The sequence below is a fragment of the Henckelia pumila genome, chromosome 3, assembly GCF_033568475.1.
Source record: "Henckelia pumila isolate YLH828 chromosome 3, ASM3356847v2, whole genome shotgun sequence".
NCBI classification, from domain to species: Eukaryota; Viridiplantae; Streptophyta; class Magnoliopsida; order Lamiales; family Gesneriaceae; genus Henckelia; species Henckelia pumila.
Window position 1 is genome coordinate 146,188,330 of NC_133122.1, and position 16,352 is coordinate 146,204,681.

Genomic DNA, 16,352 nt, shown 5'->3' on the forward strand with positions numbered 1-16,352 from the left:
GACCTGGATTTAGTTGTATCTACTCCGCTGGAGTAGAAGGTAGTAACTAAGCGTCTAGTGATGGGTTGCCTTCTAGAGTTTGAGGGTCACGTGTTGTCTGATAATCTGATGATTCTAGCGATGACAGATTTTGACTGTATTTTGGGAATAGATATACTGACATTGTATCACGCTACTGTGGATTGTTATCAGCATCTGATACAGTTTCATCCTGATGAGGGTGAGAGCTGGTCTTTTTATGGTGAGGGTGCGCGACCTCCGATGCCACTTGTTTCGGCTCTGAAGGCATGTCATGTCTTGGAGTCGGGTGGGGAGGGCTACCTCATTTATGCATTTGATATGTCCATGAGTAGTCAGGGTATTGATCAATTACCAGTTGTCAGCGAGTTTTCCGATGTATTCCCTAATGAGATTCCTGATTTTCCTCCGGTTTGAGAGGTTGAATTTGGAATTGATCTAGTACCAGGAACAACGCCTATATCCCGAGCACATTATCGTCTGGCACCGTCAAAGATGAGGGAATTAAAATAGCAGTTGCAGGATCTGCTTGATAAGGGATATATTCGTCCGAGTGTTTCTCCGTGGGGAGCACCTGTGTTGTTTGTCAAGAAGAAGGATGAGTCGATGCGATTATGTATTGATTACAGACAGCTGAATCGTGCCACCATCAAGAATAAGTATCCTTTACCACTGATTGATGATCTGTTCGATTAATTACAGGGTACTTCTGTCTACTCCAAGATAGATCTGAGATCTGGATATCGCCAGATGAGGGTATGAGACTCAGATATTTCTACGACTGCTTTTAGAACCAAATACGAGCATTATGAATTTTTGGTGATGCCATTCGGTCTGACGAATGCACCGGCAGTCTTTATGAATATGATGAATCAGGTATTTCGAGAATATCTAGATAGGTTCGTCATCGTCTTCATTGATGATATTTTTGTCTATTCTCATGACAATGATGAGCATGCACAACATCTGAGAATTGTATTGCAGACGTTACGAGAGAAGCAGTTGTATGCGAAATTGAGCAAGTGTAAATTTTGGCTTGATCGGGTAGTGTTTCTTGGTCATGTGATTTCTAGTAAAGGAATATCTGTTGATCCAAGTAATATAGAGGCAGTGCTGAACTGGTCTCGTCCGACGACGGTTGCTGAGTTTCGAAGTTTCTTGGGTCTAGCTGGTTATTACCGTCAGTTCATCGAGAATTTTACACAGTTGGCCAGACCTTTGACTCAGCTTACACGGAAAGATGTTTCCTTCATATGGTCCTCGGATTGTGAGGAGTCTTTTCACGAGCAGCGTAGACGTCTTACTACTGCACCTGTACTAGCTCTACCTTCTGGATCAGGAGGTTATGTTGTCTACATTGATGCCTCTGGTCAGGGATTAGGATGTGTTTTGACACAACATGGACATGTTATTGCCTATGATTCTCGACAGTTGAAGACGCATGAGAATAATTATCCAGTACATGATCTTGAGTTAGCCGCCATTGTATTTGTGCTCAAGATCTGGAGACATTATCTTTATGATAAGAAATTTGATATATTTACGGATCACAAGAGTCTGAAATATTTATTCACCCAGACGGAGTTGAATATGTGACCGGCTAAATCGGTGTGATATAAATCTACTGGCAAGCGTACCAGGTCAAGTAATAGTAAAGTGGACAGAGAGTCCAAGTATCGATCCCACAGGGACTGTTGTCAATTCTCAAGATTTAATTATTTTACTTAATCTAGACAAAATAATAGAAAATATTTTGAATTAAATAAAATAAGAATATAAAATAAAAACTGCTTAAGAAATACGAATGAAAATAACTAAAGATAAAAATAATTAAAAAAAAATACAACCAAGACACACGTAGGTACCGAACAAATCACGTAACATGTAGTCGATTCAGGACTCAGATTTAATCTTAATTCACGGGAATTCTCCTAATTTGTTCAAAGGTCTATTTCTAGAACAATCAAACCTATTCAAATATTGATGAACTAATCTTTCGTAATTATAATCAAATTTGAATGCATTAAATATTTATGAAAATTCAGTTTACACCCAAACCGCATAATGAAACCGAATTCTATTTCTAGTCAGTTTTACAATATGTTAATTATCAGAGTGATCAAAATCAAAACCTCCTCTGTACAAATTGGAATCGATTAACAAGCAAACAAATAACTGGCCAAGAAATTTGTAAGGCAAAGATAAATCTGATAATCAATAAACTCAATTAAGTCTAAAAAATCCCAAACAAACATCCAAGTTTTCTACATGAATTTGTTCGGCCCAATCACGCCGTCTTGGTTGAAAATAAACTACTCAATAATTAAAAATAATAATTCAAAAATAAAAATAAGAAGAAGAAAAGAAAGAAGAAATCTTCTCTCCCAAGCCTTGTAGCCACCTCCTCTTGCGTTGTCTGCGCTCTGGAGCTTCCGAAACCCTTAAAAATATGTTATATCTTGTATATATATGGTCCGGAACGCCTATCAGTTAATTTCCTCTCAAAACAAGGATTTTTCGGAACACACATGACCCCCGAACACGCGCGCGCGCGCGCAGGAGTTAAAAACAGAGATCTGATCACGAAACTCGCGCGCGCGCGAGCTTGATTCTCGCGCGCGCGCAGTACAAGTTTTCTGCACCGAGCGATGATTTTCAAAAATTCATATCTCAAGATCTAGCCGTCGGATTGAGCTGAAATTTGGACAGAAGCTTCAAAACATCGTGAACTTCATTCTGACCGGTTAAGATCGGATTTGGATCTCTCAAAAATTAAATATGATTTTTAGATCAAGGCTGCTCCGTTATTCGCTCTTCAAAAATCTAATTTCCTACAAAATTAACCGGGGAAGTGAAATACACACATATGAACTAAAACACATAAAAACACATAAAAATAATATGAATTCACACAAAATAGACATAAAAATAACATGAAATAATGCATACAAAATGCACTTATCAATATGCGACAGAGACGCTATATGGACTTCGTGAAAGATTATGACGGTAAGATCAAGTATCATCCAGGTTCTGCTAATCTTACTGCTGATGCTTGAGACGGCAGGTGAGACTTTCTGCAGTTCAGACTAGTGAATTATCTCATATGGTTCAGGAGTGTTGTTCACTGAGTTTTACACTCAAGCACAAGAAATAAAGAAATGGAATTCGTTTGTATACTATTTTATCTGAGCCAGCTTTTTATTCTCGGATTAGAGAAGCTCAGATATCTGATGTTAAGACTCAGCGATTGTCACGTCTAGCCAATGGAGTTAATACATCTAGATTCTATTATCAGACAGATGGTTTATTGTCCTTATCGAATCGAGTGGTTATACCTGATGTTGCGGAGCTCAGGCATGATATTCTTTCTCAAGCTCACAGGAGCCGATTGTCAGTTCATCCTGGAAGTATGAAAATGTATAAGGACTTGCGATCCAGATTCTGGTGGAAAGGGATGAAGCGAAGTGTATATCAATTTGTTTCTCGATGTTTGGTTTGTCAACAGGTCAAGGCTGAACACCGACGACCAGGTGGATTACTGCAGAACTTGAGATTCCCGAATGGAAGTGGGAGCACGTGACTATGGATTTTGTCACTCACTTGCCTATGACTTTACGTCAGTGTGATGCTATCTGGGTCGTTGTTGACCGTTTGACGAAATCAACACATTTTATTCCTTACAATCGGGAGTATTCTTATGATCGCATGACACTCTTATATATCTAGAAGATAGTGTGATTGCATGGGATTCCAGTGAGCATAGTCAGTGATAGAGATCCGCGGTTTACCTCATGTTTCTGGGGCAGTTTTCAATAGGCGTTGGGTATCACTCTGAGTTTGAGCACTGCATATCATCCGGAGACTGATGGGCAGTCAAAGCGGACGATTCGTACATTGGAGAATATGCTACGTTCTTCTGTCATGGATTTTGGTTTATCTTGGCAGGATCAGTTACCTTTGATCGAGTTCGCCTACAATAACAGTTATCATCACAGTATTGATATGGCATCTTTCAAGGCATTATATGGTCGAAGATGTCGTACTCCATTATTCTGGGATGAGATAGGAGAACGACAAGTTGAGGTCCCGAGTTGGTGCAGCAGATTGTAGACAAGGTAGATTTGATGAAAAGGAGGATTAAAGTTGCTCAAGATCGGCAAGCCAGTTATGCTAATATTCACCGCAGGCCACTTCAGTTCGAGTCTGGTGAATATGTGTTCTTACGAACGTCACCTTTCAGGAAGGTGATGAGATTTGGTTTGAAAGGCAAGTTATCACCTCGTTTCATTGAGCCTTTCTAGATACTGAAAAGATCGGAGATGTTTCATATCGTTTGGCGTTACCGCCATATCTTTCTAGTATACACGATATTTTTCATGTGTCGTTGCTTCGACAATACATAGCTGATGAGTCACATATTATCCAGCCTACTGACGTTCAGCTAGAACCAGATCTGTCTTATGTTGAACGATCACTCCGTATACTTGACAGGAAAGAGAAAGTTCTTCGGAACAAGACTATACCACTTGTGATGGTACAGTGGCAGCATCGAGGTGCCGAAGAAGCAACTTGGGAAACAGAGAGTCGTATGCAAGCGGAATATCCTGAGTTGTTTGCTTTGTACTTTTGATTACCATGTAAAGATGTAATTACAATTGTTGTAATAAAACATGATTTGATGTTTCATATTATTATCTTGATTTGTTTTTAGATTTTATTTCGCGAAGAAAATATCTAAAGGTGGGGAGAATGAGTAACCCAGATCCCATTTTAAGATAATAATATGTTAAACATGATTAAGAGTTAGTATTTAACCAATTCCAGGGATTAATCGGACTTCAGAATTAAGAATTGGACTTCCATTATTTGGGCCAGTTCGGACGGTCCGAAGAGGACTTCGGACGATCCAAACTCAGCAACCCGGGGGCTCCGAAGAGGGCTTGTTGACTTCGGAGTTAAGGCAAGTTCGGACGGTCCGAACCAGGATCGGACGGCCCGAACTCCCTTATGCCAAGCAGGCAGGATTACTCAGCCATGGATTTTGACAAGTGTCATGCATAGGACACTTCGTACGACCCAAAGTGGCGATCGGACGGTCGGAACTCTACGTGTTCTGCATGCAGGCATTGAGCTGGATCGGATGATCCGAACCTGAGTTCGGAGGGTCCGAACTTGACCGGAAATTTTCCTATAAATAGGGCTCATTCGGATTCATTTTGAATTACGAATTTCGAGTTTCCTTCTTCAGTTATATAGTGTGAGATATACACTTGAGGGCCTTATCGGTTTATAGTAAAATTCTGGAATAACCAAGGCGTGGTTATAGTCATCCGGGACTAGCGACTCCAAAGGACTTACGACGGACGAAGGTATGGTTCGGGAATCTATTTAAGTTTTGGGAGTACTTATTAGCTTAGTTAAGGCTTATAGAATATGTGTAGTGATACGGTGAAATTTTGAATATAGGCTTGGTAGGATCCTACTAGACTTGAACTAGCCTAGAGGTACGTACACATTGACTGAGATTGCCAGCGAGTATACATGTTTATGTGTTGCATTTATTTGGCATTATTATATGGCATGATATATGATTTGCCGCTTTCCATATTCATATGTCATGTGCATATACACGTTGAGCCTATACCTTGTTATACCTGATTATAGAGCCGCTCAACTCTATACTTGTTACAGCACTCATGTGGTGCCTGTACTGAGCATGACTTATCAGATGACTCTTTACCATTCATCACAGTTGCATGCATCATATACATATGTTTACTCATGTTTATGTACTGTTCGTTGGCGCTCACGTCCTAGTTGTTATCTTGGACATCATATTCCACGGGGCAGGTCGCAGAATGGACAACTTGAAACTTTTGTACTAAGTTGATTTGTAAATTATGGGTTCCGTTTCCGCACGTTTTTCTCTGATCAGTAATTATTGCTTTTATTAAGCTTAATGTATGTTATTAATTGCCAGTTAGTAGGTGATTCAATGCAGGGTCACTACATAAATCAATAGTGATCAACATATAACATAGAAAATTAAAAAATCATATTTAATATAATATGATTAACATATCTCACTTATTAACAAATAAAAAATAAATCATACATATATGTTATAGAAAATAAGACGAATTCATAGTACGAAACATGTCATAATTTCTCAAGATTAATAAAGAAAAATAGAAAACTCGATCGAGCTGTAATAATTAGATAAGTTCAATATCAATATTGAGTTAATGTAAAACTACAATAAACGTAACACTTATATTTATAAGTTTACATGAATTATTGATAATGTCTTATCCTAAAATGTTAATGTGGATGTAAAATAATCATGACCGTAAATAATACAAATATTGAAACTGCATGTGTTACATTGTCGAAAATGTTGCAAATATTTTTATTAGGTTCAATGTCGAAGATTATATTGATTACATCACTAAGACATGTAATAAGTTTCTTTTTCAAAAAATATATTATTACCATAAAAATCATTTATTAAATGTGTGTTAGTATCTTCTCATCTCAATTAATTTATTTAATAACATTTATCGACAACAAAAGATGTTCTCACGTGCATCGCAAGTAACTTTTACTAATTAATCTAAATGACATGATTACAATAGAAACAAAAGTAGGTGAATTAGCGATCCAGCGTACACAGGGGTGAATTTATTGCATGGCGAAAAGAGGCACAGGCACGCCCCCGCAAAAAAATTTTAAAGTCTTATTGGTATAAAGTATATTTTTATTCGTTTTTGTATATATACAATTTGGCCCCACATATGTCCATTCTACACATTTGGTCCAGTGGTTTGCCTTCTAAATATTTATTTGGGCCAAGTTTAAATCTTGGGTTAATTGTCAATCACTCCCTAAACCAATTTTTAACTTATTTATAAATCCCTACATAAATAAAACTTACTTTCAACTCCCTGAAGAGAGAAACTTTTGTTTATAAATACCAATTATACCCTTATCTCTTAAAATTCATAAAAAAAATAATAAAAAATAAAAAAATGAGAGAATGGATAATAATAAAAACAAAACCAATCCAAATAGTATATATATAAAAATTCAAATTAAAATCAAAGAACATAAACCATATCATACACATGCTTACGTTGATACAGGAGCAAGTATGTGTTTAGAAAGCAAACATATACTTCCAAATCATTATTGGAAGAAATATGATAAATGATTAAAAGTTCGAATATGTAACACCCGGTATTTTAAATACGTAAATCCGCATGCATAATTAGGATATTTAATTATTTAAATTTGTGATTTATAGGTTAAATAATTATGTGAATTATTTGTGCATGATTTAATTTATTTTTAAGCATTTAACCCATAATTAGTGATTTTTATGATTTTTAGTATTTTAATTATTTTATCGCGTAAACGGGACCGTGGACGGACGAGATGACAACTTTCTAGCCAATTAATTTCATGAGCCTTTTTAGAGCCCAAAAATATTATTTTGAGTTTTATTGCCTCAAAATTTTTAGTATTTAATTTTATATAATTTTAGGAGTCCATTTTTATCCAAATTTAGTCATTTTAATGACTTTTAATTATTTTTAAAATTCCCTAAACTTGTAATTTCGGGATTTTTATATTTTTTTAACTTAAGTTATCAGATTTTAACTTTTATTTGGAGTTTTAAAATTCTATATTTTATATTTAAAACTTTTAATTATCCTAAAACCTATTTTAATTATATTAAAAACCCAAAACCTAATCTACCCAAAAACCCAACCGATCACTCACACATTCAGCCGCCTCCCTCCCTAATATTCATCATCTTCTTCCTCGAACCACAGCCAAGGAGGTTCCATAGCCGAATTTCTTCGAAGTTTCAAGGTTGCTCGTCGTCCCGGAATCGTCCCACGCTCTTTTTTCTCTTCGTTTCCGGTGAAAGGCATGATTTCTTTCCCTATTTTTCGTGCCTATCAGATATTTTAGTGTGTGTATTGTGTATGCATCAAAAAAACTTTCAAGAATTTTCAGAAAAGTTTCGGCCATCATGAAATTTGTGGCTTGTAGTGTGAGTTTGATTGTCATGCTCATGTTTCTTAGCCATGGTGGTGTCTAGGCTGCTGGTCAAGGTCCCTAGGAGGTATAAGGTGAGTCTAGGCTCGATTGGCTCGGATGGTTCAAGCCAAAAGTGCCTAGAATTGGAGCTGGTTCGATCGGGCTCCCTTGGTGCGCAGGTTAGGGTTTTGAGAAGGGGGGGCTCGGCGAGGAGGTCCAGGTTGCATGGGGCTAGGGGCTGGGTCAGGTCAGGTCCGCCCAGACGTGGGCTACGTCTGGGCGGCGGCGCTCCGGCCAGGGGCGGCCGGCAGCAGCCGAGAAGGGGTTAGGGCGACGGGTCTTAGGGTTTTCAGTTGGGTCCGGGTCGGGTCTGTGGTCCGGGTCGGGTCAGTAGGGTAGTGGGTCGGGTTAAGTTGGTCCGGGTCCGGGTTGGTGGGCCGGGCTCGAGTCTTTTTATTTTTAAAGTATTTTATGAATTAATTGGTTTTTGGGCCAATTAATTAGAAATAAAATTATTTGGACTTCCAAATAATTTTATTTGGGCTTTTAAAATTTTAATTAAGTTAGTCCATTAATTTTATGGGCTTTTGAGCCCATAAAAGTTATTGGGTCAGTCTTTGGGCTTTTGGGCTCATTGGGCCAGTTTAAGTTGTTATTGGGCCTAGAATGTTTTATGAGCTTTAAATTATTTTTATTGGGCTTAGAACAATTTTATTGGGCTTAAGTATGTTATTGGGCCAGATTTAAGTAATTGGGCTTGAGAGTTTAGGGCCAGCAGTCCAGTACAATCCATGAGAAATTTGCATGTGTCCTAATTATATATTTAATTATTTTTATGCATTGAAGTTATTTTAATATTTATATGTTAGTAAGAAATTAAATTAAATATATATGAAGGACACACATTTTATTTAAGTACATGCATTCATGAAATAATTTTATGCATAATTAAATGTTTAAGGTTGAGCAATAATAAAATATTTTATGTTGGAAGTTGAAGTAGTGTGACAATTTAAGGGGGATTCGTCCCCATATGTGAACTATTGAAGGGCAGTTTACTGCCAATTTAAGAGGTGATTCGTCACCGCCACGTACGTTGGTTTCCACGCTGATCAGTATTTAATGTATGATTTAAGGTTACACTACGGATACAACCATGCGATGTTAGAAATTTAACTGCTCAACAATGTTTATGTATTATGTTATTTAAGTTAATTTAAGTTATGTTTATGCCATGATATTTTTAAGCATGCTCATTCATGTATATGTTATGTATTAGTATCAAAGTGATTTAAATTATTTTAAACCCTTGTTATGTTAGCATGTTGGGCCTCTAGGCTCACTACACTGGTATGGTGCAGGTGAGTTCGTAGAGGAGGATGTAGCTCCTACCGGCGGCGAGGACATATGAGCGGACATGCAGTGACCCCGTGACCGTGATAGATGTCTGAGTCACATTACATGTTTTAATTATGTCAGCATGTTACACTTTTTAATTATTTTTCAGTGGTTGTGGTTTTGAATATTTTATTTGAATATTTTCAGTGCATGCAAATTTTACATCATTTTTCTTATGCAGTATTTTTAATTAAATGTTTGACTCAGATATTTATTTTATTTAAAGAATGCAATTTTTATTTAAGTTATTTATTTATTTATTTTAAATCTTTTTATTCTGTGCATGTATGTATGGGCATATATGTGCATATTTTATTTAGTAAGTATATATATATATAAAAAAAAATTCCGCATATTTATTTATTAATTATAGAGTTAGGGTCGTTTCAGAATAGGAGATGGAACAATAATCATGCTTGATACAGTAGCAGAAAAATTAAAAATAGAAATTGAGGAAACAAAAATTTGTAATACCCATTATATACCAATTAGAATCAGGAATGGACTTTATAATAGGAAATAACTTTTTAAGAGAATATCTTTCTTTTACACAATTTGAAAATCACATAACTTTAAACAAATGATCATCAATGATTTATATTCCTAAAATACGAACAGCATTTTGTGTAGAAAATGAAGGATTTACAAAGAATTTTCATAAACAAAATACAAATCCAATAGAACTAAAAATAGAAAATATTTTAACAATTAATCATGAAAAAGAAATCATGAAAAAATTTCATGATATTTGTTCTGAAAATCCTCAGGACAAAATTAAGAAAAAAAAAAACAATTCATTGCTTCAATAAAACTTAAAGACCCTAATATCACAATCCGTGAAGCACCAAGAAGATGCAACATGGATGATGTAAAAATATTCGAAAAAGAGGTTCAAGAATTACTAAAACTTAAGATAATCATCCCAAGCAAGAGTCCACACTCTTCACCAGCCTTTTATGTCAGTAAGAAAGACACTGATAAGAAAAAAAATGGTAATTGATTATCGAAAAATGAATAATGCAACAATTATGGATGGATATTACATCCCAAACAAGAATGATTTACTATCTTATATAGGAGGAATGAAATATTTCTCCAGTTTAGATTGTAAATCAGGATTCTAGCAAATTCAGCTAGAACCACAAACACAATTACTTACATCATTCAGTTGTCCAAAAGGACAGTATCAATGGACTGTATTACCTTTCGAACTTAAAAAGCACCAGGTATCTTTCAAAGATATATGGATGAATCTTTTAAATCATATGTAGATTTTTGTTGTGTTTATATAGATGACATATTAATTTATTCAAAAACACTAGATCAACATTATAAAGACCTCGTGACAGTATTATATATTTGTCATAAAGATGGAATTATACTTTCTGAAAAGAAAGAACAATTGTTTAAAACAAAAATAAATTATTTAGGATTACAAATAGAAGATGGAAAACATTGTTTACAACATCATATACTTAAGAAAATTCACGATTTTTCTAGTGAAATCAAGGATAAAGATCAATTAAAAAGATTTTTAAAATTATTAACTTATTCTGGAAATTACATTAAGAAACTTGCAGAAATCAGAAAACCTCTTCAGACAAAACTTAAACAAGACTATAAGTGAAAATGGTCTAAAGAGGATACTAATTATATTGACACTATTAAAAAGAAGATAATTAGTAATCTTCCCGAATTATATTTTCCTTCAAATAAAGACATAATAATAATCGAAACAGACGCCTCAGATGAATACTGAAGAGCATGTTTAAAAGCTTATACATGAGAAAGAAATTTAGAAAAACTTACTAAAACAGCTACTAGGAATAATGAAGAATTATGTAATTATACATCAGGAACTTTTCAAGGTGCACAACTAAATTATCATTCAAATGAAAAAGAATTATTAGCTTTAATATATACAATTAGAAATTATGAGATTTATCTTATTTCTAAACCATTTTTAGTAAGAACGGATAATATGAATTTAACATATTTCAAGACAAGAAAAATATCAAGAAATGCAAGGAAAAATGCAGCAAGGTTAATTAGATGGCAATTGGAATTGAACCATTATCAGTTCGAGATCCAGCATGTCAAAGGAACGGACAATTCATTACCCGACGCATTAACTAGAGAACTTCATCCAAATTATACTATCCGTAGTACCAGAATAACAAAAGAGATCCTAAGTGATCCAGAAAATGACTGAGAGTCATCCGAACATGCCTTAGAAAGCATGGGGAATATAAATTGATGAAATGAGATTTATATTCAGAAACATGAATTACTCTATGAGTAAAATAATCAATCTAATGAAGATTGGTTCAATTATTGCAAAAGAATTCATAAATGCAATGATACGCATAATAAAACTATCCGAATTACTCACGATAAAGAGTTAAATTTCTAACCATTTTATATATATATATATATATATATATATATGTTTCTTGTGTAGGATGGAGCAATTAGATCAATTAAAAGAACAATTGATTGACATAGATGAAGAAATTCAGATTCTTCAACAAAGGAAAAAGAATATAAATGGAAAAATTCAGAGGATAAAAGAAAAGATGACAACCTCGTCATCATCATCCTCACCAAGAACACCAATCAAGTTAGCAACTCCATTTGACAAAATAATGGAGATGAATGAAAAACAATCAGTGGTCACAGCCAACACAGATAACAAAGAAAAAGAAAAAGGAAAAGAAAAAGAAAAGAAGAAAGAACCGGTGGTCACAGCCAACACCGAGAAAAATGAAAAAGAAGAAAGGACGTTTAAAAGCGCCCTTGAAACAAGAGAAAGAAAGATGGTCAATCTGCGACCACAAAAACCAATTTTTGAAAAAACAAATTTTCCAAAAAAACTCAAAACTGAATTCTTTGAAACACTAAACTATTTGAGAATAGCCAAACCATCTGCAGGATCATGGCTACAAACTTGTGACACACAGAGCATATCAAGAGCAAGAACACTACAAGGTGCTCCAGCGCATGAAGTCGCAAGATTCTTTTCAAATAGATTATTAAGCGGATTAGAAGTCAGTCCCAACAATCAAGAGATAGAACTATTTCCATATCAACTGAGAAATAATATTATCCAGTTCAAGAAAGCAGTCTTCAAGGACGAACCAGTGTTAACATTAAGTATTCATTCAACCCTTCCAGATTGGGAAAATGACAAATTCTATCAGTCGATGATATACATTCAATGTCGAAAAAATAAAGACAAGTTTTTATTTGAAGGATCAAATGAAGAGAAACCAGTAATGGATATCTCAACACTTCCTGAGATAAGAATAAAGACATTGATTGACATGATCTCAAAGACGGGAAAGATTGATGGAAACTCAAAGGTTAAAATAAATTTTGTAACCAGTAAAATTTTATTAACCACTGGACACAAGGAGACAATCCAAAAGAAAGAACAAGTCATGTTAGCTCAATTCGAAGCTCCAATCTATGAAGCAAGAGTTGACATGACCCGAGAAACCCAACAAATGTTATGTCAAAGACTAAGAACAATGATTTCCACTCACAAATGTGGACATGCCAACCCATTCAGATAGAATAAGCATCTGTCAAAGAGGACAAACCAGCTGTCAAAGAAGACAAACCAATAAAGAAATGGTCCGAATGTACCAGTGATTCAGAAAGTGACACAATGTAAAAACAAATAAAATCGTGGACCATACCACATGTGAAAGGCATCCACTCAGATGTAAAATGAGCTGTTTTCCATTATGTAGTATGGTCCCCCTCTTCCTTTATTTTACTACTGTATGCGTTTCTACATGCCTATAAAAAGAGATGTTTGTGTTGTAAATGGATAAGTGAAGTTTGAGTATCTCTCTCTTCTCAAGTTTCTTACAATCTGGTTCATACAAGACGTATGAAAACTATCAGAAACTAAGAAACATAAAATCAGAAACAAAAATAAGTCTTATGGCTAATAACTAAACAAGCAGGGCGTAAGAAGGATAAGGTTGGAAACCAACCATTGAAGATTCATGGTTAGAGTAAACCTGGAGATCCATAGAGCAAGTATCAGTTGATCAAGTGATCGTTAAGGGAAAGCAAGGATTTGGCCTCTGCTCAAAACCAAGATTCATTCAAACAAGGTAACTTTCTAAATCTCTTGCAGCCCTTAATTTAAAAAAATAGTCAAAATACATTAATCATGTCATCATCCTTTATAAGAAATGGAAGATTGATAATAAAAAACTGGTTTGAAATAGAAGATGATCATGAATATGATACATTTCATAAATATCATTTAAATACTTCTGATTTAACCATATTCGAATCAATTTATCAACTAAATTTTGTAATTATAACCTATGAATGGAACCAAACTAATCTGAAAACATTTATCTGTTATAAATGAATCAGATCTGTAAAGCCATGAATGAGAAAATTCATAAGAATTTGAAGAATTCCGCAACCTGGTATCAGAGCGGTTAAATAAAGCAGATTATTAATGCCTGGATTAACTTTAGATATTGAGATTAAAAATTTATTTGATAAAATAATCTTACTAAAAAATTTACGTCAAATAGATCAATTATGGAATAAAATAAAAATCTCCAAACCTTTTATTTCAAAAATCATAAAAAAGAACATTTTTCAAGCAACTAGAAAATGATAATTCAAATTTCTGAATACGATGAAATTGAAGACATAACAATATGTTATGAATAAAAACAAACTTTGTTATCGAAATCCGATCAACAAAAATAAAATAATAAAAGTAACAATTTTTACTAAATGGAAAATGTATGAAAATACAAAAATGAATATCTTTAATTTATATTCTCAAAATATAAATTTTGATATAGAAAATTGTGAAAATAATTTGAAACATCTTAAAAATTGTCAATCTTCAATTGATAGTTTCGAAGATTTTCAGAATTTATTAGAACAAATAGATTCAACAAAAAGGCTTTTAATAGCCTTAAGAAAATTAAGAAGTTCTATCATCTGTTAAAATGACAGAAGTAACAATTCCAAATCAAAATAGTCAGATTGATGAATCTGAAGATAACCAAGAGTATAATTTGAATATTATATTTAATCAGAATAAGTTTGCTGAGATACAGAAAACAGGGTTTTCTAATTCAAAAACAAATCTAATAGACCAACCAGGAATATTAAGCAAGATTTCAAATTTTATTAATCCTAGAAAAAATTTAATTTATTATTCGATTCGTACAAAAGAACGATCTTGTAAAATAAATAACGAATCAAGGTCTAATACTCTGAAGTTATTAACAACTCAAGATATTGATACCATCATGGCAAAAGCCAGTAAAAAAGAACGATCTGAACTAAAATATGTTCACATTGAAGGAATCGAAATAATAGTATCAGCTCACTACCGAGAAGGAATAGATAAACCAATTGAAATCACAGTTCGTGACAAAAGGATACGTAATCTTGAGGATTCTATCCTTGAAAAAATTGAAGGAAACTTATGTTACAAAAAGATGAAATTTTGTATTTATCCACAATACAATATATCTCTTTTTGATAAAAACATAAATGACGTTTTAACATTAGATTATTACTTTTATATAAATAATCTTATGTTAACAGGAAACCATCCGATCAATATAAACTATGTTGTCGGTTTAGCAATAAGTAATAATTCTTAAACAGGAATAATTTCAACAAAACCAACTATTTCTGTTGAAAGAATATTTGAAAATATTACAAGAATTGAACACCCTCGAAAAGCATTTATTGAAGAAATAAATCCCTATAAAATATGGAGTTCAGATGACCTCCAAATCACAAAACAGTCTGTACCAAGAAGATTATTATCATTTGCTAGAAATGATGAAGATATTCTTGAAAAGATTGGAACCATGAATCAAAATATTCTTAAAATTAAATAAGCTATTGTTAATGAATCAACCTCATCGCAATGACGTCCTTAATAAAATTAGAAAAAGATCTAGGAGATTTAGAAAATAATATCAATAAGATCAATCTATCAATACAAGAATTAGAGAAAAATTTCAAAGAATATATTGATTTAGCAACGACTAGATTAATAATTGAACAGAAAAGACATAGTAATGAAATATTAAACTATCTTAAAAAAGTTCTTCCAATAGATAAAGGAAAAAGGAAAATGGAAGAAGAACCACCATTCAAAATTGAATCATGGTATAGAAATCCCCTTAGTTATGGCAAACATAAGTATGGAGATGTTTAGTGAAACCGACTCATCTGATTTTGAACAAATAGGAGTAAATACAGAAGAATTATATCATTCACATCAGGACTCAGAACAATACAGAGATATGGATATTTCAGAATTAGAATCTGAAGATGATTCTAGACCACGATTAAATCTACGAACGAATGTAGAAGGTAGTGGTGGAAGAGATGATGAAGAATTTAAATATAACAGAGACCAATACTCTGGATCTTATAAAGATGTTAGAGATATTCTTAGAGAATCAAAAACATCAGGATTTGTGAAACAGAATATCTTAGATTTAGGTTGTTCAACAACCAAAGAAAGAAAATCAAAGATAGATCATTGGGCAAATGAACTATCAGTACAAATTCAATTAACACCATTATTAGACAAAAGTGAGAATATTCAAGTTTTAACTCATGGGATGATAAAAATGACACTGATAGGAGCAGTAAGAACTTGGGCTGAAAACCTAATAATTACTAATCTACCACAAGGAATGACAGGACATCGATATTTCGAACTATTTGTTGATACCTTGTACCAAGAATTTTTAGGAGTTTCTAATAATGACGCTAATTTAGTAGCCAAAAATATAGAACAAAATAGAGCAATTTTTATTCTGGATAATATAAAATTATGTAATCTATGTTATCTAGAAGAATTAATATGT